The following is a 25,172-nucleotide window of genomic DNA, read 5'->3' as shown; positions in this document are numbered from 1 at the left end:
GGAATTGTAAGAAATAGCTGTTCGATTCAAAGATGGATTTTAATTCTTAGAACAGAGACTGACAACATGCAGCCGGGAACAGAGAGCAGAAATGCCAGCAAGGTCGAATATCAAGCATCAAAAGACAAATAGAAGTGATAAGGGAATCGTAAAATGCAAGGAAACAGGGAGGATAGCACCTGCTAGATAACAAGGAGCCATGAAGCCATAAAATGCCCTTGAAGAAACTTGACAAAACATTCCTCAGAAAGATAAGAGGGAGGCCTTGTCAGTCATGCAGAGAGGGATGGTGAGGGGTGCCTTCCCGCTTCACAATTGGACAATAGGATAGGGATCAAATGATTGACACCAGGTGATTACCAGCCCACCAAAATAACTATAAATATAGATGACCGAGAGAGGAAATCAGGCAGTCAGGGGTGAATCTTCCCCGAGGTGGCTACGGCCTAACACCTTGGTCAAGTTTAGCCTCTGAGGTGGCTGATGGCCTCACACCTCCAACAGCTTGAGAGATGACCCAACGGAAGTGACCACTGCAGCAGACTGCAGGAATCCACCCAATCCAAGACCACCATACTGCCTCCCCGTCCGTCTGGTCGTGGCATTCCGATTTGGGAGTCGTAGATCGCTCTCTACTGTCACGGGTTGTATGTCTATTATACTCAGCTTAAACCATATGTAATATGTGATTATGCCTTTAAATGTAGCTCTTTAATAAAAGCCTTACAACTTCTAAAGCCCTGTTGGGTAATCTGTGTGAGCCTGTGATCCTAATCTTACAATTCCAAGCCTACTCCTGCACATCATTCCTCAAACCAACCCACCTTACAGGTGCACCCATCCCTCTTTGTCTGTGCACCTACTCACATCCCCATCTGACTAACCACTACTGGCACTCGTCCTCATCCTAATGCAATCATAGAAAGTAACACCACTCCCTTATAGTCGCCCTCTGCAGATGTAGCCCACCCATTCCTTAAATTCATTCCATCACTCTCACTCAAAGTTCTCTTCTTTCCCTCCTTGCAGGAGAAGGGAGCCTAGAACAACAGGGAAAGGCAGAGAATGGGAGGTGGCCCTCCAATATTCACCAATTTGACTCCAGCAGAAGAGGAGGCATTTGAAATCTCTGGTGTTGCAGATCTGCTGCCAGTGAGAGAGAGAGAGAGGGGGACCTCCAAACAACCTGGTGACAGAATTAAATTTCATACAGCCACATGGCATACAACAGTCACTCATGGTGACTGATGTCAGCAGCCAGTGAAATATCACCATGTGCATAATGGTAACGTTACATATTCTTATCATAAGACTTCTAATTCATCTCTACTCTACCACAGGTCCATCAAGTGCCCCCGCCACTGTCCAGCCAGAGGAGGAAGACAACGCCTCAGAGGAAGCTCCAGTCTCTTAGGGTGCACCATCACTATACTCATGTGCACCCAGCACCAGCGCAGATATGTGCATGTTGGTAGGTCCTGCGAGACATAGAGTAATGTTGTCACCTGGTGTCTCACAAATCACAAGTGAGCAAGAGCAGATGCTGGAGACAGGGACAGCACTGGAGAGTCCTGAGCTGCATGCAGATGCTGAACCTCTGGGGTCATCGAGAAAGAGGGTGATCTTGGAGGAGCAGCAACAATTGTGCGAGGCTCTGGCAGCTTTTGCAGTCGTGACGTATGCAAATGTACAGAAAATGGAGGAGTCCATCTCCAACATGAGCAGCACCATCTCGCAGGCGATGGTGACGATGTGCTGTTACATGGAAAGGATGGCCACCTGCATCAAGCAGCAAATGCGCCAGTCCAACGAGAACATGCTTGCTGTGAACAATAGATTGCAAATGCTCATTGACCTCATCTCAAAGGGGCATACTAATGTAGACTTGGGCGTTCATCACCCCTCTGCTGTGCAGCAAGGTGCTCTCCAGTTCCTTGCTAGCAGGGAAGAGTGGGTGGTCCATGAGAGGGATGATGGTGAGAGGGGACATGGAAGTGGGGGCTCTTCTTAAAGCTCTCCCACTTCTCCCCCGGTGCCTCCCCCTCAGTCAAAGCCCCACACGCTGCCTCGGATCCCGATGGCCGAGTCTGCCCCTGTACCATTGCAGGAGGAGCAGTCTTTGGCGGGGCCCTCACAGGCTCCAAAACCCAGAGGACATCCACCAAAAGTGTCAATGCAATTGCAGCAGGGAAGTGAGCAGCCTGCCTCTACCTCTGCTGAAGCCACAGTGGCTGCACCTCGTAGAAGCATGCGTAAATGAAAAAAGACACAATCCTAGATGCACAAGGGTATGCATATGGGCGTATGACAAAATGTTAATGCTAAGTTTCAGTTCTATTTATGATGCACATAAATTTATTTCTTTGCACAACTTTCACATCTTGTCAATTTTTGCCTGTTACCTGGGAAGTGGCTCTGTCACTTGGAGTGAATGGTGAGACATTACTTAACCTCAAGCAATGGGGGTTTGGGTGATATGAATGGCTTCTATAGGGATCAAGGGATATGGGGAGAAAGCAGGGACAGGGTACTGAATTTGGATGATCAGCCATGATCTCATTAAATGGCGGAACAGGCTCGAGGGGCCGAATGGCCTACTCCTGCTCCTATCTTCTATGTTGTTCATTGTAGGACTGCTTTGTGGTTTTGTTGGTGGTGGGGGGGGGGGGCGGGGGGGGAGTTGGTACAGCATTTGGGAGCCATATGGGTGCACTGGTGCAACTTAAGTAAATCGGGCCATTATGAGGCCATCGCGGGCCTCCCGGGCAGCAACGTGTGCCGCTGCTGGTGCCATCTCCACCTCTGGTTCCTCCACCTCCTCCTCCTCGTGTTCCATCTGTTCCTCCTCCTCCTCCTCCTCCTCCAAAGAGGCTGTGCACTCTGTGCTTTGCTCCTCCTGTAGCTCCAACCCTCGTTGCTGCGCTATGTTGTGCAGCGTGCAGCATACATCAATGATTCTGGAGACCCTGGCTCGTGAGTACTGACCGGCTCCTCCAGATTCATCAAGGCATCTGAAGCGCATCTTCGTCATGCCGATTGCTTGCTCTATGACACATCTGGTGGACATGTGGCTCTCATTATAGCGCTCCTCGGCCTCATTGCTTGGCCTTCTCAATGGTGTCATCAGCCATGTCTTCAGTGGATAGCCCTTATGTCCAAGCAGCCAGCCGGTAAGTCTGTTTGGAGGTGCAAAGAGCTGAGGGAGGGTGGACTAGTGCAGCACAAAAGAGTCATGATAGCTGCCAGGGAATCTGGCGCACACATGCATGATGGATCTTTTTATGGTTGCAGACGAGCTGCACATTGAGGGAGTGGAAGCCCTTATGGTTCACAAACACTCCTGGGATATCTGGGGGTGCCTTGGTGGCCACATGTGTGCAGTCGATGACGCCCTGCACCTGTGGAAAGTCAGCCAGAGCTGTAAAGCCGAACGCCCACTCAGTAACACTGGCTTCATCAGTGGCAAAGTGTATATAATTGGCTGACTTGTGAAGCATAGCATTGGTCACCTGGGTGATGCATTTGTGGGCGGCCGACTGCGAGATCCTGCAAATGTCTGCTGCAGATCCCTGGAAGGAGCCTGAAGTGAAGAAGTTGAGGGTGGTGGTGACTTTGACCGCCACTGGTAAGGCATGGCCACCAGGTCCTCTGGGCAGCAAGTCTTGTTCCAGCAAGCTACAAATGTCTGTGCCGACCTGGCGTGGTAGCTTGAGCCTCCTGAAGTACTGCTGATCGGTCATGTCCAGGAAGCTCATCCTCTGCCTGTATACCCTGTGTTGGGGGTATCACCTCTGGCACGGTGCACTCCTGTGCTGATCCTCTCTCTCCTGTGGAGCTTCAGGTCGGTGAGGAGAAGGCTGCTATTGTGGTTGCTGCTACTGCTGCTGGTGTGGCTGCTGTTGGTGCTGGGGCTCATCATGGTCCATTTCTGAGGTCTAAGGTGAGACAGCATAAGCGGCACCCATGCTAATCTAATAGATGGCAGGTCAAGTGGAGATTGGAGGCACAATCCTTCAATGTAGTGGTAGTGACTAGCAATGTGGTGAGAATGGCTTCTGAGGTTGCAGAAACGACCTGCAAACTCCTGAATGCTAAATCTCTACACAAAATGGTGTCAGCAATAGCCTTTCCCTTAGGCAAGGAAGCAAGTGTAAGGCGTGAGTATTTATGTGTTTTTTCCAGCTGTCATTTAATGAACTCGCACAATGGCCACTGAGCTCCCGCCTCCCCTTCACAGGCGAGGTTCCTGAGGTGCGTGAATCCCGTGCTCAACAAGTTAAAGCCCAAATCTGAGGTTAAAACTTCAGTTAAGGGTCTTTAAACGAGCAGTTAAATTCCTCAGTGAGATTGCTCGCCTCTCCCGAGCGGGTCCGCGGCGTGCCGCGAAACATGCCCGAGTTAATTGCGGAAGTTGGCGGGAGGACGGCGGGTTCCTGATGATCTGTCAATTTTCGCGCTTTTAACCGCTGACCCGCCCCCAAACGTGCACGCTCTGCAATGGGAAAATTCCGGCCCAGAACTCAGTGTGTGGCAGAGGTTGAAGTGGGATTGTCTGGTATACCGTAGCAGTTCCTGTCTGACTGGCTACTGATATTACTGGTTCATGTATTTGTGATAGTCCCAGGAGTCTTTTATCATTGGCTGTTGGATCTCCCAAGGATATGAAAATACTTTTTAGCACCTGGACTTATTTTCATTCCCAGAGCAGCCAGCTACTATTGAAGACAAGAGCATTTTCATCTGCTCAGCCAACTTTCTTTCCCACTGCTCTTAACAATGCTGCATTTACTTGCTGCTCTGAAATGGCCTCAATAATCCCTCCCTTGCTTTTTCTCCCCTTTACTTTCAGTGACCTTGACTCTCCCTTGTTATTCCACGTCACTACGCTTGACAGCCTTGTGTCTTGCTCCCCCATTGCTGGTTTCTCCTTACTGATCTTGTGGTCTGGAATCCATGTTCCCCTGTTGCTATTTCCTCCCTACCATTCTAAATCAACATCTGTTATAAATAATACATTATTCAATAAATACTTTCATTAAAAACCAAATACAAAAAAGGCATGGATTTTTGTGGTGTGAAAATGTAATTTGGCTCCATGATGAACCAATAACCCTGGAGTAAGTTGTTGTTCAGTCTCCGATATTTGCACAAGTAATGGATCTTTGGCCAAAATGATTTTTCAATAAAAAGCACTTAATCACTGTTCCCTGCTGTCTAAAGGGTAAACATATTACCTAGTGTGGTACTAAGCAATATAGACAGGAAGGTTCAGGTTTGATCTCTGGTTTGTCCTCAGTTAGCTGATCAGTGGCATGGGAGTGATGTGAGCATTACAATAGCCCCCACTGTACATAAATTAGGTATGGGAAAATCAATATTTCAAAATCAGCACAGCGCCTACCATTGCTATCCAATTGCCTCAGCTGGAAAGTGTGCGGGTGTCAGATAAACGCCACATCAGGAATGGTGGCTGCCCCATAATTGAACAGCCTGACAACACTTACTATTGAGGTTAGCACATCAGGAACGGCTACTTAGTTGAGGCAGTATAGGGGAATCAGTACCCATGGAACGGGAAAAATTAGTGCCTTCAGAAGAAAAGGATAGAATATTGGAGGTTGAAAAAGAAGTGTGTGATACAGATTGACCTGCTGTCCTAAGTGAAGAAGGAAAGTTGGGAAATGAAAGCATCAATGTACGGGGGGGGGGGGGGGCTGCTGGTGGGATGCTGGTGGGATGGATGACTTTGGTTCTGTGAAGCATTGAGTTTAATTCCAGCCAGGAACATCTGAATATCTACCATGATAGCAAAATACTGCAGATGCAGGAAATCCGAAATAACAACAGAAAATGCTGGAAAAACTCAGCAGGCCAGGCAACATCCGTGGAAAGAAATTAGAATCGACGTTTCGGGTCTAACCCTTTTTCAAAACTGGAAAGGAAATGAAATAGATCGAAAGGCAGGGCTGGGAGAGAACAAAAGAAGTAAAGAGACATTAAGAGGTATTCAAAATGAGATGAGATGATGATAGGACTAGTGGAGACAAAAGACGGCTCTAGATTAGGTGTGAAATGTTCTGGCAGAATGGGAGACAGCTGCCATGTGGGAGAGAAAATCTACCATGAATATCTACCATGTAAGGATTTGGTTAGAAAAACTCAAAAAATGCTTTTATAACACCATCACAGTAAAGTGATGGTATTATTCTGTGGTGTGTCTGGCTTCAATATGGCTCAGTTACATTCTATATTGAATAATCCTTCTTTGCTAACAAGCCTTCAAGCTTACTTTATGAGGGTGTAGCCAACTAACTTGCTCAGTTTAGAAACTGAGCAAAGAGTCTTATGAATATAGGAAAATTACAGCTTCAAAGTGATAGGATTAGAGGCATGTTATTATCCATTTAAAATGCCAAAAACAGCTACATATATTTCATTGAAAATAATGGAAAGTCCTGACATTCCAAATGGGTCTGGGCTGAGTTACACATTGTGGCATTGTCAGTGTGCAATGCTATTTATAGGACAGAAATACTGAAATGTCTCCCTTTGGGCGTGAAGGATGTGGCATGTCTCCTGAACGTCTCCTGTGGGCTTCTATGTCCCACTAGCAAAGAAGATGCATCTGTTTTGTGGCTCCTGAACTACCAGTCTTTTGTTTCTGTTCCACTGGATGTATCTCATGTTGCAGAGTGTGTAGTGAGATTTTTTTTCGCCATTCAACTTAAAATTGCAGCAGAAATTTTTTCCCTGATTACTGATCACGGATTGTTGCTGAAAGCAATTGGCATAGTATTCCTTTAAAGAGCTACATTCATCTGAATTGTCACAAGATTGTATAATCTGGGATAAAACACAATGGACCGGATTTTGCGGTGGATATTGCCGGCGAACTGTCAGCGTACACTGTCATTACCCCTCTGAAACTGACCGAACTTCAGGATTTAGCGCATGTGCATCTAAATGCGGAAATCCATAAGTTGCAGTCAGTCATTCACTGCTCTGAAACAAGCTGCGCTGTGGAACTCCCCATAGCCGGTAATCAGTGAAATCAGTTGGACACTTAAGCTTTTCCGCTCTAATTGTGCTGTTAAACTTCCCATTAAAAATTAAGCCTTGTTGTATTAGGTGTAACTGGGGTTGTAATGGCATATTGACTGCTGGACAACCGTTCTGGACCTGTAAAACTAATTTTATATTTGTGGAATGTCAAGTTTTTCCATTATGACTAGATTTTTAAAGTATCAAAAATATAAATTTTTATTTTATTAAATTTTGTTTATGATTTTCAGCTTCTATCTTAACCCCATGTGTATGTCCCAATCTTCATTTCGCTCTCTGTAAAAAAAAAAATAGTGAAAAATAAAAGCTGCTTTTTATTTCCTGGTTTGCTGTCTGTGAGAATTCTTCAACGTGCTTAGACAGCTTGATGATGTCACCGCTGCATCACATTGGGGATACCCTATTGACAGCACTACAATCAATTTAATATCGAGAAAGCTTAAGTTTTCACCACAGAGATCATGAGATCTTTGTGGGCAGCTTTCACCTTGGTCAGTGGCGATCGCTGTCGCTCCGTCGCTGACTGCAAATTCCGGGCTATCAGTGATCTTATCTCTGTCTATTTGTCTGAGGGACTGCCTAAGAAGAAGAAGACCGCAGGACCAATAGTGAAGCACAGGAAAGATACAACTGTGCACAAGTGTGCATGCACCAAGTGGTGGAGAGGACAATCGGGGTGCTGAAATCACGCTTCCGGAGCCTGGAAGGCCGGGGGGGACTTTGCAGTACTCACCCGAGAAAGTGGCGAGGGTTGTGGTGGTCTGTTACATATTGCACAACTTTGCCCTGCGGGAAGGACTGACCCTTAACCCGGCAGACGAGAGTCCAGCGGAAATGGATGACATGGAGGATCCCAACATGGATGTTGCTGGGGCCATGCTGGGGCCACCCGAGGAAGCCACAGCTGCAACGGGCAGTGTGGCTAGAGAGCAGCTGGTGGCTCGTGCAGTTGGACAGTGATGAGAGTGGCAAGATGCCTCCGCCCACCCCCTCCCCAGGAAGGCACACAAAAGAACAGGCAAGATTGAAAGTGAAACAGTGAACTTTTATTGTAGCAGCAAATACTCATTGCAAAACTTTTGGAGGTAGTTATTGATAAACTTTACATAAACACTGAGGTGCTTAGTGCAAGACTTGAAAGACAAATTGAGTTAACTAGCTATTTGCTACTATGTAAACAGTTGTGATGTTAAAATGGTTGATGCTAATAACATTTTTTAAATAGTTTAAACTGACTTCAGACTATAACTTAAGTACAACAGAAACGAAATCAATTATAATAGAAACATTCATTCATAAATAACACAACACCAATATTTCAAGAGCAGCAAACATCAATAAAGAAACAGACATAGCCCCCTTGCATCCGTGCCTTAGGGTCGCTGTGACAAAAGGTGTGATTAAAAGGAGGTAGATTCTGCAAGAGGCCGCGCCCTATTGCCTCCTGCGCCTTGCCCTTCCCCGTGACCTGACCCCCTCTTGTGCCAAGGGCATGACCTCTGTGTGTTATCTGTTGCCCATCAGCAAGTAACTCATAGCTGGGTGCTGCTGCTCAAAGGTGAAATTAGAAGTTGCATCCGTTAGAGGCGCAGCTGCTGACTCGTGGGCCTGCACTGTGTCTGTGTTGGAAGCCGGCAAAGGGGGTTCCATGGGCGTCATATGTATGACAGCCGAACTTGATCTATGCAACTCAAATACTTGTATAAGTGCCTGGCTAAGGTGACTTAAATTATCATCCATATGGGCAAAATTATTTAAATTTATCTGATTAATAAGGGACAACTGATCACTAATGGTCTTTATAGAAAGGGCAAACTGAGTACACATGGTCTGATTAATAAGGGCCAACTGATCAATAATGGTCTGGGTATTTATGGCCTACTGATTAAACAGATTAATTCAAAAGTCCTTCATCTGCTGTCTCATGGAGGCAAGAGAATCAAGGTGCTTGTTATGCTGATCCACCAATCTTTGCCTCACTCCTTCAATAATGAAGTCTTCTTCCAGCTCACTATCAACATGGGGCTGATGTCTTCCCTGTCTTACTGCTGACTGGGGCGCATCAACTACAACTATTGGAGGTCCCTCAGCCCCCGACAGGTTGGACACATCTATCACATTTCTTCCCAGTGGCTCCGCGGCATACTCCCGGTGGCTGCCTGTGAGAGGGCAGTCACGTGTGTCTCGCACAGAGCCAGAGGGGCCAGGAGTTGGAGAGGCGGTGATCTGAGGTTCATTGCGGTCAAGTCACATCATCACCCTGAAGGTGCAATGTGGGGGCAGGAGTGCCGACGCCACTTCGCCTGCCCTCCCACCCGGGGTGCACACCCTCCTCTTCCTCTGGAGGCCACTCCCATTCTTCCTCCTCCTCCGCCTCACTTACCATGTCAACTACCTCTGCTACCCCTGCCTCAACACCCTCTCCAGGCCCTGTGTCAACACCCTCTGCAGCTGCTGACTCACCGCCATCTGGAGCCCATGCGTCAAAAGACAGCTGTCCACCTGTGGGAAGGGAAAAATAAACATTTACAATGGTGAAGCATGTTCATCTGGCACATCACAGAAGCTCATATGGTGCGCGTACACCTTTATCATTTTATCCTCTTTTCAGACCTTACAGCCAACAAACTTGCTTTAAGCATGCAGTTGGCCAAAGCAACAATGCGACACTCACCTTTCCTCACTACAATTCCTGATTGGGCACCAGACACTGAACTGCTACTGATGCCCATCAGCTGACTATCCCTTTCTTCCTGCTCACTCATCTCCTTCAGAAAGGCCACACCACCACCAGTCATAAAACGCTCACAGGCATTATGTGCCATCTTACTCTACATAGGCATGGAAAATAAATATTAGTTTTTGCTTCATTGTTGGTTATGAGAGAGACTAGTTGGGTGCTTTAGAAACAGGGTATAATTCACTAATTACAATTTCACACTTCAAATCAGAGTACAGATAAGGCATGGGACAGGCAGAAGCCATTATGGTAAAACGGAAAATCAACTCCTGTGTTTTGTAGGCCACAGAATCAGCCCTTGTTTCACCAACTGCCAAATGCAAAGGCAGACAGGGGTACCATATGGGTGGGATCACAATGATAACAATTCATTGAAAACCTTAATAACTGCTCTCTCCACATTATAAAATAGCTCAGTCAGTTGAGCACTAGATGCAGGTCCTGAAGATCCTGACAGGGTCCATACAGGTTTCATTCTTTTGAGGTGGGAAAAAATCAGTATTGCATCTTAGGTTGTACAAAGAAAGTAGGATAGCATGCATAGAGTTTGCTACACTTCACATTATCTTCCTTGGATACTCTTAACTGTTTGATAATGGAAATTATGATCAGCACTGCACCCAGTAGACATTTGTGGTGAACAGGGGTGGACTTCCATGATATTTTCTCTTTCTCCCACATCATAAACACAGACATAATGAAGAAACAGGATTACAGTTTAAAAAAAATATACTTGGTAACCCATTTACATTATTAGCATTTCCAGACAGCTCACTCAAAGATTGAAACATAGAAACATAGAAGATAAGAGCAGGAGTAGGCCATTCGGCCCCTCGAGCCTGCTCCGCCATTCAATGCGATCATGGCTGATCATCCAAATTCAGTACCCGGTCCCTGCTTTCTCCCCATACCCCTTGATCCCTTTAGCCTTAAGAAATATATCCAACTCCTTCTTGAATATATTTAATGAATTGGCCTCTACTGCCTTCTGTGGTAGAGAATTCCACAGGTTCACCACTCTCTGGGTGAAGAAATTCCTCCTCATCTCTGTCCTAAATGGCCTGCCCCTTATCCTTAGACTGTGACCCCTGGTTCTGGACTCCCCGACCATCAGGAACATCCTTCCTGCATCTAGTCTGTCGAGTCCTGTCAGAATTTTATAAGTTTCGATGAGATCCCCTCTCATTCTTCTAAATTCCAGCGAGTACAAGTCCAATCGACCCAATCTCAACTCATACGTCATTCCTGCCATCCCAGGTATCAGCCTGGTGAATCTTCACTGAACTCCTTCCATGGCAAGAACATCCTTCCTCAGATAAGGCGACCAGAACTGCACACAATACTCAAGATGTGGTCTCACCAAGGCCCTGTGCAACTGGAGCAAGACATCCTTTTTCCTGTACTCAAATCCTCTCGCTACGAAGGCCAACATACCATTTGCCTTCTTAACCGCCTGCTGCACCTGCACGCTTACCTTCAGCGACTGGTGCACAAGGACACCCAGGTCTCGTTGCACTTCCCCTTCTCCCAATCTATTGCCATTCAGATAATAATCTGCCTTCCTGTTTTTGCCACCAAAGTGGATAACCTCACATTTATCCACATTATATTGCATCTGCCATGCTTCTGCCCAATCACCCAACCTATCCAAATCATCTTGGAGTTTCTCGGCATCCTCCTCACAGCACACACGCCCACCCAGCTTTGTGTCGTCTGCAAATTTGGAGATATTACATCTAGTTCCCTTGTCTAGATCATCATTAATATATATTGTGAATAGCTGGGGTCCAAGGACCGACCCCTGTGGTACCCCACTAGTCTCTGCCTGCCACTCGTAAAAAGACCTGTTTATTCCAACTCTTTGCTTTCTGTCTGCCAACCAGTTCTCTATCCAAGTCAATACCTTGCCCCCAATCCCATGTGCCTTAACTTTACACGCTAATCTCTTATGCGGGACCTTATCGAAAGCCTTCTGAAAGTCCAAATGCACCACATCCACTGGTTCTCCCTTATCTATTTTACCAGTTACATCCTCAAAAAATTCCAGTAGATTAGGCAAGCACGATTTACCTTTTGTAAATCCATGTTGACTTTGTCCGATCCTGTCACTGTTTTGCAAGTGCTCTGCTATTACATCTTTTATAATGGACTCTAGCATTTTCCCCACTACCGATGTCAGGCTTACCAGTCTGTAATTCCCCATTTTCTCTCTACCACCTTTTTTGAATAGTGGGGTAACATTAGCTACCCTCCAATCCATGGGTACTGTTCCAGATTCCATCGAATGTTGGAAGATGATCAGCAATGCATCTACTATTTCTAGGGCCACTTCCTTAAGTACCATAGGATGTAGATTATCAGGCCCTGGGGATTTATCGGCCTTCAATCCCATCAATTTCCCTGACATCATTTCCCTACAAATACTGATTTCTTTCAGTTCCTCCCTTTCATCAGACCCTATGTTCCCCAACATCTCTGGGAGGTTATTTGTATCCTCCTTTGTGAAGACAGAACCAAAATATTTATTTAATTGGTCTGCCATTTCTTTGTTCACCATTATAAATTCCCCTGCTTCTGACTGCAAGGCACCTATGCTTGACTTCACCAATCTTTTTCTCTTCACATATCTATAAAAGCTTTTACAGTCAGTTTTTATGTTCCCTGAAAGCTTACTCTCATATTCTATTTTCCCCTTCTTAATTAATCCCTTTGTCCTCCTTTGTTGAATCCTAAACTGTTCCCAATCCTCAGGTTTACTGCTTTTTCTAGTTAGCATGCAGGTGCAGCAAGTGGTCAAGAAGGCCAATGGAATGTTGGCTTTTATTGCTAGGGGGATAGAATATAAAAATAGGGAGGTATTGCTGCAGTTATACAAGGTATTGGTGAGACTGCACCTGGAATACTGCATACAGTTTTGGTGTCCATACTTAAGAAAAGACATACTTGCTCTCGAGTCAGTACAAAGAAGGTTCACTCGGTTAATCCCGGGGATGAGGGGGTGGTCATATGAGGAGAGGTTGAGTAGATTGGGACTCTACTCATTGGAGTTCAGAAGAATGAGAGGCGATCCTATTGAAACATATAAGATTGTGAAGGGGCTTGATCGGGTGGATGCAGTGAGGATGTTCCCAATGATGGGTGAAACTAGAACTAGGGGGCATAATCTTAAAATAAGGGGCTGCTCTTTCAAAACTGAGATGAGGAGAAACTTCTTCACTCAGAGGGTGGTAGGTTTGTGGAATTTGCTGCCCCAGAAAGCTGTGGAAGCTACATCATTAAATAAATTTAAAACAGAAATAGATAGTTTCCTAGAAGTAAAGGGAATTAAGGGTTACGGGGAGCGGGCAGGAAATTGGACATGAGTCTAGGTTCGGAATGGTCATGGCCCTGTGGGTAGTGGAGCGGGCCCAGGGGCCGTGTAGCCTGGTTCTGCTCCTACTTCTTCTATTCTAATTCTGTGTTAGATTTCAGGAGATGGTTTTATTCCTGTTCCTGGCTGGGGTGGAGATCGCCTTTACAGAAGGTAAGTACTGTAGAAAATATAGGGACAGAGTGATCTCCTGGAAGAGTTTCGATCGCCTAGACGGGTCAGAGAGGAATTTCCCAGATTTTTTCTCCCAAATTGGCCATTGGGTTTTGTAATGTATGTACCTTTAAGGGGGGAACTACTTTGTACAGCTCATGTATACTGTAGCACCGGCAGTGACCACACCTGTATATAACGCTGAGTAGTAATCTGTACATTTCAGTTGCAGTTTGAGCCATGTTGAGTAAACACCTGTTGTACCGTTCTCCGCAGTCCGTTTCTTATTATACACGGACGTAACATTGGCGACGAGGCAGGTTCGAACCTACCAGCAACTCTGCATCACCTCCCGGGGATTCGTTCCTGGAGATCAGTGGATTGGAGGTAAAGGCCAGAGACTCGGGCGTCGACCATGGGCAACCACCCAGTCATCCAGCAGAGACTCGAGAATTGCGGGGGAGGCAGTCAAGAGCCAGGCTTGGCTTTCCAGTCGAGGTGGTCCAGCGAAACGGGCTGGCAACAGGTAGTGCGCAGACCCTTCCTGGACGGCGGCGGGTTAGAGCCCGACCAAGCGGCAGCAAAGGGCCGAGCAGCGTCGATGGGGAGAGAGCGAGAGGGCAGAGCGCACGGGGCGCAGCCGCTGTTCAGGGGCCGAGCAGCATCGGAGAGAGGGAGAGAGAGACGCGCAGAAACCTACAGGGTGCCGCCATTGCCACGAGAACCGCCGGGAGCGGCGTCGGCAGCAGCGGGGGAGGAAGGAAAGCGTGGGAGACGCCATTTTAAGCCATTGGGAGACGCCATTTTAAACCACACCCAAAATGCCGAAGAGTGGCAGTATCACTGCATTTGACAATGAAGTCGAAGATTGGACTACATATGTCGAATGAATAGAGGTGTACTGCAAGGCAAATGAGGTGTTAGATGACAAGAAAGCGTCGGTATTGTTAAATTTAATGGGTGCAAAGACGTATGATTTATTACGAAATCAATAACCCCAACGAAGCCAATGGAAAAGAGTTCTGAAGACATAGTAACGATACTAAAGGAACATTTAAACCCCACACCGCTGCTGATAGCAGAAAGATTCAAGTTTCACAAACGGAACCAGCATAAGGATGAAAGCAATGCTGATTATTTAACAGAACTGCGCAAACTATCAAAACACTGCCAGTTTGGAGCGGGACTGGCAGATACCTTAAGGAACAAGTTTGTGTGTGGGCTTCAAAGTGAAGGAACCCAGAAACGGCTTTTATCTGAAAAGGACCTTACGGTGGAAAAGGCTTTCAGCATTGCGGTATCATATGAAGCAGCAGCACGGGGCGCTGCAGAGATACAACAGAGACCGCAAGAATATGGCACAAACGAAATGTCATATGGAACAGAGAAGTGCTATTGCTGCGGCAGAACAACACACGACCAGAATGATTGCTGGTTCAAAGACAAAGTGTGCAGACAGTGTGGAAAAGTAGGACACATAGCACGAGTCTGCAGGTCGGGAAAGAAAACCAGCAATAAGAAACCGACCAAAGGGAAGTACAAGAAGGTACATAAGATAACGGAGAATAGTTCAGACGAACAAAAGAGTGATAACAACTCCGAAAGCAGGGAACTGAGTTGTCTGAAACTACATAATGTGATCACAACGGAGGATCACCGAACCATTTGGGTCACTCTCAAGATAGCAGGAGTCCAGGTAAAGATGGAACTGGACACAGGATCAGCTCTAATGGTCATAAACCGATGGGACTACGAGCGGCTATTCTCACACATACCCTTGAGAGACACAAAAATTATTTTGAAGACGTACATGGGGCAAAAAGTCTACCCCAAAGGAAAAATAAGGGTGCCCGTTATATATAACGGTAAGGAAACACCAAAACTAGACCTGTATGTATTGCAAGATGGAGGACCACCATTACTGGGACGTGAATGGATCCGGAAAATACAACTGGATTGGCATTCCATACAGGCACTGACTGTGGCTGGCAAAAAGGATGACGACGTCACACCTGGGCGACTGTCAAAGATCCTAACCGACGTGAAAGAAGTGTTCCAGCAAGGACTCGGAACACTAAAAGGCATGACAGCGACGATTAAAATTGAAGAAAACGCAAGGCCAAAATTTTTTAAGGCCAGACCAGTACCTTATGTGATCCGCCCAGCCGTCGAAGCAGAGCTGGAGAGTCTGGAACGTTCAGGTGTACTGTCCAAGGTAGACTGGAGCGAGTGGGCTACACCCATCATCCCTGTGATGAAAAAGTCGTTGAGCAGCACGCCTGGGGAACCAAAGAAGGTTCGCATCTGTGGGGACTTTAAGGTAACAGTGAACCCGGTCCTTCACACCGTACAATATCCACTTCCGCGGATTGAAGATATTTTCGCCTCGCTATCTGGAGGGAAACGCTTCACTAAAATTGATCTGGCCCAGGCGTATCTGCAAATGGAGGTAGAAGAAGCATCAAAAAATACCTCACAATCAACACCCATAAAGGTGTCTACCAATACAACCGGCTGGTATTCGGGGTAGCATCAGCTCTGGCTATTTGGCAGAGGGCAATGGAACAAGTCCTGCAAGGGATCCCAGGGACCCAGTGTTATTTGGACGACATCCTGGTCACGGGCAAAAATGACAGTGATCACCTTGCCAACCTGGAGCAGGTGCTCACTAGATTGCAGGAATATGGGCTCCAAGCTAACTGCCCCAAATGCGAGTTTTTTAGAAAACAAATCTCGTATTGTGGCCACGTTATCGATAAAGAGGGGTTACATAAGTCCCCAGAGAAGATTGAGGCAGTAGTCAAGGCTCCAGCACCGGAAAATGTGTCACAACTGAGGTCGTTCCTCGGGCTGGTAAACTACTACCATAAGTTCTTGCCAAATTTGTCTACAATACTACACCCACTGAACACCCTACTGCAAACTGGGGTGCCATGGAAGTGCAGTGACGAATGTAGACGAGCTTTCCAGAAGAGCAAAACACTAATCACATCGAAAGAGGTATTGGCCCATTACAACCCAGCATTACCAATTCGGTTGGCATGTGATGCGTCACCCTACGGCATTGGAGCGGTGCTGTCGCACAAATTCTCGGACGGCTCAGAGAGGCCAATAGCCTTTGCGTCACGATCACTAACCTCAGCCGAGCGTAACTATGCCCAGATTGACAGGGAGGCCCTCAGCCTAGTGTGGGGAGTGAAAAAGTTCAATCACTATCTGCACGGGCAGAAATTCACCTTGCTGACTGATCACCAGCCTCTTGTCTCCATTTTTAATCCGAAGAAGGGCGTTCCGGTGATGACTGCGCAACGACTACAAAGATGGTCACTTTGTCTAGGGGCGCACCACTATGAGATTGAATATAAGGGCACGAAACAGCATGGAAATGCTGATGGGCTATCACGCCTGCCACTGCCTACTGCGGAGGAAGCACCAGCAGTGGATCCTGTCGAAATATTCCATTCGACTATAGTTGAATACCTACCGGTAACTAACGCTTGTATCGAAAAGGAAACCTGAAATGACCCGACACTGTCTCGGGTATATGATTTGACGGTGAAGGGGTGGCCAGCACATGGCGACTCACTGTTGCCAGCATTCTCAACAAGGAGAGAACAGCTGTCAGTGTGCCGGGGGACCTTGATGTGTGGGTCCTGAGTGGTAATTCCACCCAAGTTAAGTGATAGAGTGCTCAATGAGCTTCATGAGGGTCATCTGGGAGGGGTAAAAATGAAAAGCCTAGCCAGGGCTTATGTGTGGTGGCCGGGAATCGATAAACAAATCGAGGACCTGACCAAGAGCTGCTCAGGATGCCAGAAAGTCCAAAATGCACCACCACAGGCCCCTCTACACCCATGGGAGTGGCCCTCATCTCCATGGCAATGGGTGCATATTGATTTTGCTGGTCCATTCATGGACTCAATGTTTTTAATGGCCATGGATGCGCACTCAAAATGGCCTGAGGTCATCAAAATGTCCTCCACCACCACAGAGAAAACTATTGCAGTCCTACGGACCATTTTTGCCAGGAATGGCTTGCCAGAACAAATTTGCTCCGACAACAGATCACAGTTTGTGTCCGAAGAGTTCCGGAGGTTCTTGAAAAAGAATGGGGTAAGGCATTACACATCCGCCCCGTATCATCCAGCCACAAATGGATTGACTGAGAGGTTCGTACAAACCTTTAAGAAGGCAATAAAGGCTATGTACAATGACAACATTCCGCTGCAGCACAAGGTGGACAATTTCCTGTTCGCCTACCGGAATGCGACACATGCAGTCACCAACCAGGCCCCGGCCATGATGTTCTTTAACCGAAGGTTAAGATCTTGCCTGGATTTGCTCAGACCAAACGTACGAAGAGATGTTGAGAGTAAGCAATTCCAGCACATCCATGAGAAGCCAACAAGGAGCTTCAATGTAGGGCAACCAGTCTTGGCCCGCGACTACCGAACAGAAAAATGGCAGCCAGGAACGATATGCACACGGCAGGGCCCACTAATGTACAGAGTGGACGTTGGGGAGAGCATCGTGAGACGCCATGCTGACCAGATACTAGAGTCACAGGAACAAGTCAACCCCATGCCTCGCCCATACGTACCTGGTGATGAACCCGACGTACAGGTCGCATCTACCCCAGAAACAGTAGCATCGGAAGCTGATGAACCAACCGACGACAGGGGGCCAGAATCGCCTCCGCACCAAGAGCAAGACACTCGGGAAAGGCGTTATCCAGAAAGGATCAGGAAGCCTCCCCAAAGACTGAATTTATAAATAGATGATTTTCAGCTAATGTTGCATGTTAAAAGTGTTAATTTTATTTAGTTTGATATTGAATTGTTAAATGAGTGTTATGGTGCTGTTAATCTAAAAGGGGAGGAATTGTAATGTATGTACCTTTAAGGGGGGAACTACTTTGTACAGCTCATGTATACTGTAGTACCGGCAGTGACCACACCTGTATATAATGCTGAGTAGTAATCTGTACAGTTCAGTTGCAGTTTGAGCCACGTTGAGTAAACACCTGTTGTACCGTTCTCCGCAGTCCATTTCTTATTATACACGGACGTAACAGGTTTTTTATCTTGTTTTTCACCTCTCCCGGGAGATCACATGGGTTCGGGTGGGATGGAGAGTGATAGAAGATTTGAGGTTAGGATCAGATCAGCCATGATCTTATTGAATGGGGGAGCAGGCTCGAGGGGCCAATTGGCCTACTCCTGCTCCTATTTCTTATGTTCTTATGTTCTGGCCAATTTATATGTTCTCTCCTTGGATCTTATGCTAACCCTAATTTCCCTTGTTAGCCATGGTTGAGTCAACTTTTTTGTTTTATTTTTATGCCAAACTGGGATGAACAAATTCTGTAGTTCATCCATGCGGCCTTTGAATGTTTACCATTGCCTATCCACCATCAACCCTTTGAGTGACATTCCTCAATCAATCCTACCCAACTCGCGCCTCAGACCATCGTAGTTTCCTTTATTTAAATTCAGGACCCTAGTCTCTGAGTCAACTACTTCATTCTCCATCTTAATGAAGAATTCTATCATATTATGATCACTCCGACCCAAGGGGCCTTGTACAACAAGATTGCTAATTAATCCTTTCTCATTACATAATACCCAGTCTAAGATGGCCTGATCTCGACATATTGGTCCAGGAAACCATCCCGCAAACACTCCAGGAATTCCTCCTCCACAGTATTGTTACTAATTTGGTTAGCCCAATCTATATGTAGATTAAAGTCACCCATGATGACTGCTGTGCCCTTATTGCGTGCTTCTCTAATTTCCCTTTTAATGCCATCCCCAACCTCCGCATTACTGTTTGGAGGTCTATATACCACTCCCACTAACGTTTTCTGCCCCTTGGTATTTCTCAGTTCTACCCATACAGATTCCACATCATCAGAGCTAATATCCTTCCTTACAATTGTGTTAATCCCCGCTTTAACCAGCAATGCTACCCCACCTCCCTTTCCTTTTTGCCTATCTTTCCTGAATATTGAATACCCCTAGATGTTGAGTTCCCAGCCTTGGCCACCCTGGAGTCATGTTTCGGTAATCCCAATCAAATCATATTCATTTACCTCTATTTGCGCAGCTAATTCATCCACCTTATTACGAATGCTCCTCGCATTAAGACACAAAGCCTTCAGGCTTCTTTTTTTAACACTCTTAGACCTATTAGAATTATTATTTACTGTGGCCATGTTTGATTTAAACTGTAGATTTCTCTGACTGCCACTTTTGTTTTTCTCCTTCCTTTCTTATGTTTTTATCCTTGTTTCCCTTTCCTCTGTCCCCCTGCTCAGGTTCCCAACCCCCTGCCATTTTAGTTTAAACCCTCCGCCAGAGCACTAGCAAACACTCCCCCTAGGATATCGGTCCCGGCCCTGCCCAGGTGCAAACCATCCAGTTTGAACTGGTCCCACCTCCCCCAGAACCGGTTCCAATGTCCCAGGAATTTGAATCCCTCCCCCTCGCACCATTCCTCTAGCCACGTATCCATCTGAAATATCCTTCTATTTCTACTCTGACTAGCACGTGGCACTGGTAGCAATCCTGAGATTACTACCTTTGAGGTCCTATTTTTAAATTTACCTCCTAACTCCCTATATTCAGCTTTTAAGACCTCATCCCATTTTTTACCTATATCGTTGGTACTTTTTTGCACCACGACAACTGGCTGTTCACCCTCCCCTTCCAAAATGTTCTACAGTCGCTCTGAGACATCCTTGACCCTTGCACCAGGGAGGCAACACACCATCCTGGAGTCTCGTTTGCAGCCGCAGAAATGCCTATCTATTCCCCTTACAATAGAATCCCCTATTACTATAGCTCTACCCCTCTTTTTCCTCCCATCCTGTGCAGCAGAGCCACCCCTGGTGCCAGGAAGTTGGCTGCTGCTGTCTTCCCCTGATAAGCCATCCCCACAACAGTACTCAAAGTGGTGTATCTGTTTGAGAGGGGGATGTCCACAGGGGACCCCTGCACTACCTGCCTGTTCCTAGTACTCTGTCTGTTGGTCACCCCTTCCCTTTCTGCCTGTCCAACCTTTGCCTGCGGTGTGACCAACTTCTCAAACGTGATATCCATGACATCCTCAGCATTGCGAATGGTCCAGTATGTATCCAATCGCAGCTCCAGCGCCGCAATGCGGTCTGCCAGTACCTGCAGCTGGACACACTTCCTGCACACATGGTTGTCAAAGACACAGGAAGTGTCCCTGAGTTCCCACGTAGCACAGGAGGAGCATACCATGGGGCCGGGCTCTCCTGTCATTACTTACCCTTTAATTAATTGAAATTAAATTAAATCAAATCAATCCCACCAATTACACTACAGTTAAATGGTATATTTAAGGGCCCTGGTTTACCAACAGTCCCTGCTACACCACAGAGAGCTTAAAAACTATAAACCACAGAGTTAAAGTTAAAAAGAGAGAAATACTCACCAACCAATCACTTTCTGGTGACGTCACACTTCGATTACTTTTTACTTCTCTCCCTCCCTCTGAGCTCAGAGATTGGAGATTAGTATGCTTTGAGGCCTACCTGGTCTCTGCCGCACTTTTTATCACCGCTGCTCCTCTGCCGCCGCCGCCTCATCCAGGTCCGCTCTCGCCGCTCTGAGGCCTACCTGGTCTCTGCTGCGCTTTTTATCACCGCCGCTCCTCTGCCGCCGCCGGCTCACCCAGGTCCGCTCTCGCCGCTCTCTGAATTGAATTGCGCAGCACTAACCATCTGAAAACAAAGGAAATGTATAAGACCTTCCCTTCCTGCTGGACTTTTCTATGGCCAATAAAGTATCTTAACTGTACTCACCAATACAAGTTGGCGACAGTATCAGTTGAATTCTGCCACCAATAACCTGTTAAAATCATACAAGCCTTCACCACTTGGGCTGTATCTTGTGAGTGGCTGAAATTTAAAGTTGAACTATGCTGTCTCTTAAAATAGAAAATTAATATGTTTATTCATTTAAATAAATCAATCAATGCTGATGACAAGCCTATGTTTGGACCACATTTTCTGACATTTTACATTCCCCATGCTTGCTGAAGGGGGAAAACCAGGGTATTAAGATTGACGAGCACATGTTCTTGTCAGCTCTGTCTCAGCTAAAGAATAATTTGCAAGAAACCTTTCAAGGATAAAGTAACTTACCTGGATGGAGGAAAATGTCTTTGTGGTAATATAGCTCTTTTCTTCCTGAGGGTAAGATCCTCCCATTTTTCTTCTTATTCTCTGGTTTTCCCCACTATCTGTGGTAACTGTGGCTGAGAGGATGGGTGACTGAGCTACCTTAGCCCTCTGTCAGTGTCACTCTGAGATAGCCACTTTCTGAAAATGTGTGCAAGTGGTTCAAGAACAACTCTTCTCTGATTTTCTCTTTGCTGTGAAGTGATTAGCTTTAGTTTCGTGTCTTCCCACAGTGCTGCAGCTGAGATTGGAAGCTTTAGCGAGTAGGGAATTGAACATACATTTCAATTTCTATGACAACTCACTCAAAGATTGAATTGTGCAGCACAAACCTCAAACCTTCATAACCTCACAGGCTGGTACTCTAATACACTGCATCTATATATCAGTACTTTTTAAATAAAGCAGCCCAAAAATTCCTCTCCTTCTTGGAGAGTGGAGGCAGAGGCATTAGAATTTAGAGTAGAACCCACAACCACTGGATTTCCGTCCCTTCTCTTCTGCACATTCTGGCTGATGGGGAGGTGGGGAACAATTCTTCTGTCTGCGCTCCTGTGTCTTGATGGCGGTTTTGGGGCATGTCTGGGGGCGTAACCAGTCTAACCTGGGAGTGCCCTGATAAGTCCACCGGTATCTACATGTGCTAAGAGCAGATGTAGGTGCCATTTTGGGACCACACATAGAGCAGCACGAAACAGGACTTAAATGGTTACAAAAACTAGAAGAATCGAATGGTCGATAGCAAAATACTGCAGATGTTGGAAATCCGAAATAACAACAGAACAACAGAAAATGCTGGAAAAACTCAGCAGATTCAAGAATCGAATGGTGTTTGATTCTGGGCCTGCCAAGTGGGAACAACTTTAAAGAAGCTTGTCACTGCTTGCAGTCTTTGGCCCAGACTGGCCTGTGGCACCCATTCTTGGAAAGCAGGTGTTGCTCCAAGATTTCAACTGGCCAGTGGGAGGGCACGATAGCATCACTAGTAACACAGGCACTTACCCCTATTATGTTAATGACCTTGTACTCGGGATTTGGAATGGGGTCATTGGAAGACTAAAATGGTGGGTGGACATTCTGCCCTGCCGCACTTCTGGTGATACTTTGGCTCTGCTGTAATTTTTACCCTAGTATCTTAGGATTCCTGCATTGTGCTGAATTAGATGTTCTCAGCTAGGGCAGTGAATTTGATAAAGATTCTTAAAAATAATTAATATAGGGTGATTGTTTATACTTAACGGAGGGGAAATATCACCCAGGGTGCCTACGTCAGTAGGAGAACTGAAAATGCCAACTGTTAGATAGGGATTGCTCTCTTGAAGTTAGGGTGCATACCTGGGGCAGTGAGGGATATTTACCATGCATCTATCCTGGGCAGATAAAGGGTTGAAAATATTCCAATCTTCAGCAGTGATGTCTTTCAACTTCATGAACACCAATATTCATGAACACAAATATTCATGAAAAAAATAACGTGGGGTAACTATTTAGGCCACAGTCAAAGGATTCCTTCCCGCAGTTTATCTCATCTAAGTATGAAGCACTTTCAGACTTTTCACACACAAATATTTTGGAGCTAATTTCAGAATTTTCCAACTCTGGCCTTTGTCCCCTTGAGTCATTTCTTGTACTGTACTAACAAATCGCCTTAATGAAAGTGACTCTTTATTTTAAAAACAGCCTGCAGGCATGGAAATGTAACTACGAAATGTTAATATTGAAGCACGAGGCCAAGCACAATGGTATCCATTAAATCAGAAAGCCGATAAGAATCACGAAACAATGTAGCATTGTTATATTATTACAGATTCTAATTTACAAATGGGTTTTGAATGAGAGTCTTTAATCAGCACAGACTCTTAGATATTTAATGCAAGAAACATGTTGCAGATTGGTTTCTTTCTTCTATGAGACCTCTTACACATTTAAATAAAATTATGTTCAATTTTGCACAATGAGGGTGGATAACTATTTCCCAAGCACCAACCAATACGTAAACAATAAAAAGCAAAAATCTGCAAATGCTGGAATCTGAAACAAAAACAGAAAATGCTACAAACACACAGCAGGTCAGTCAGCATTGGTGGGTAGGACAGATATGGAATATGCCATGTGACTGAACTTCAAAATGCTCTTATGAGGTCCATATTGTATTTGGTAAACTTTGACTGGAAGCCTGAGGAACCGCAGTACATTTGGATTAAGAATGGGCCAAGCATGGATCCCTCAGTCACTCCAAGCTTCAAAGGAAGTGATATGCATTTAGCATATTCATATATGGGACACTGCAGTCATTATGTATAATGTACGAAGCATTACAGCCAATGTATAAGGCAGCGGAGTCCACTAGAAAATGGTGCCCTTTTCCTTACACTCGCTGTTTATTTAAATGTAAATTTCTTGTCCTATTTTAGATCCCCATAACCTTGAATCATCTCCTCGTCCAATAGACAGGTAAAAATGCCTTGGAATATTTTTCTATGTTGCTGGCGGCATATAAATGCAAGTTGTTGTTATTGTTGTAGACAAATTGCCCACAGGTTCTGCCAGTGACACTCTATAACCAGCTATTTGGATTTGCACAGTTGCACAAATCTGTTGTTTTTCTCTCCATCCCAGTGTGGAAGCCTCCAGTCAGCATGTCCCTTTGATGACACAGTCAAAATTGAAAATTTCCAATCTTGAAAAATAATAGCTCTTATCACTTCATGGACAGTACACATTGGAAGTCCAATGTGCGGTCCCACTAAACCACATGGACTTGTTACACAGTGTATCCATATCTGTCTATCTGTGTATCATTGTGGCTGTGCCAATGGGCCATTAACAGATGTAGAATCTCATTCAAACAGATGAAGTTTGGGAGACTGCTAAACCATTAGTATTAAGTTTGACAACATGCTAAACAATTCCTCCAAATATAATTTAAGCATGTGTATTTGTACAACTTGTTTTATATGATGACCTGCAGAACAGCTGTTGAACAAAGGATACATGTGAAGGATTGACTGCTTTGTTAGGCCTGCATTGGATTATAATCCTTTGATGACTAAGTGAGATGTAACATCCCGCTAATTTTTACAATTCAATAAACAAGAGGCTTGAAATCACACTAATGACAAAATGCGTAAATGTTTTAATTTTGTTGGCGAGAACCATTAGCTGCCACATATGGGTGAACCTTAAAAGATAATTATTATTTGTACTTAAAGCATATAAACAGAATTATAAACACAATGAGAATTGAGATTGCTCAAAAAAAACAAGAAAATTGTGCACTGCACTTCACCATTTGTTCCACATGTCCTCCTCAAGAGTCTTTTGTGCTAACACACTAACCACATGTGTGCACCATCCCCACCATGTGGCCATTTTGAGAATAGTGCCATATGTGGGTTCCGCACCATAGGATACATTGTTAACCTTTATTTCTGAACAAAAGCACCAATATTCACTGTAAAGTTGTAAATTTTATAAGAATTTCATGTGACATTGTTTAATTCTTAAACATTATGGAACCCTCATCAAGTAAATAAATTGGTTTGTTACAGTTGGACAGATTCAAGGAGGCCTGATCCAGTGATACAATGCGTTGTGTTGTGCCATGCACTAAGCGGCAGGAGTAAGGCTGGCAGCTGCAA

At 45.5% G+C, this 25,172-nt stretch overlaps 1 pseudogene; it reads right to left on the bottom strand.

Moving 5' to 3' along the window:
• Positions 1–8,100: 8,100 nt before the first annotated feature.
• On the bottom strand, positions 8,101–9,887 carry LOC147125241 (uncharacterized; annotated as a pseudogene).
• Positions 9,888–25,172: the final 15,285 nt, after the last annotated feature.

The sequence above is a fragment of the Somniosus microcephalus genome, chromosome 1, assembly GCF_052327205.1.
Source record: "Somniosus microcephalus isolate GS21.2 chromosome 1, FLI_Smic_1.0, whole genome shotgun sequence".
Lineage (NCBI taxonomy): Eukaryota > Metazoa > Chordata > Chondrichthyes > Squaliformes > Somniosidae > Somniosus > Somniosus microcephalus.
The sequence above is the reverse complement of the archived record's forward strand: the minus strand, read 5'-3'. Positions and strand labels throughout refer to the sequence as shown.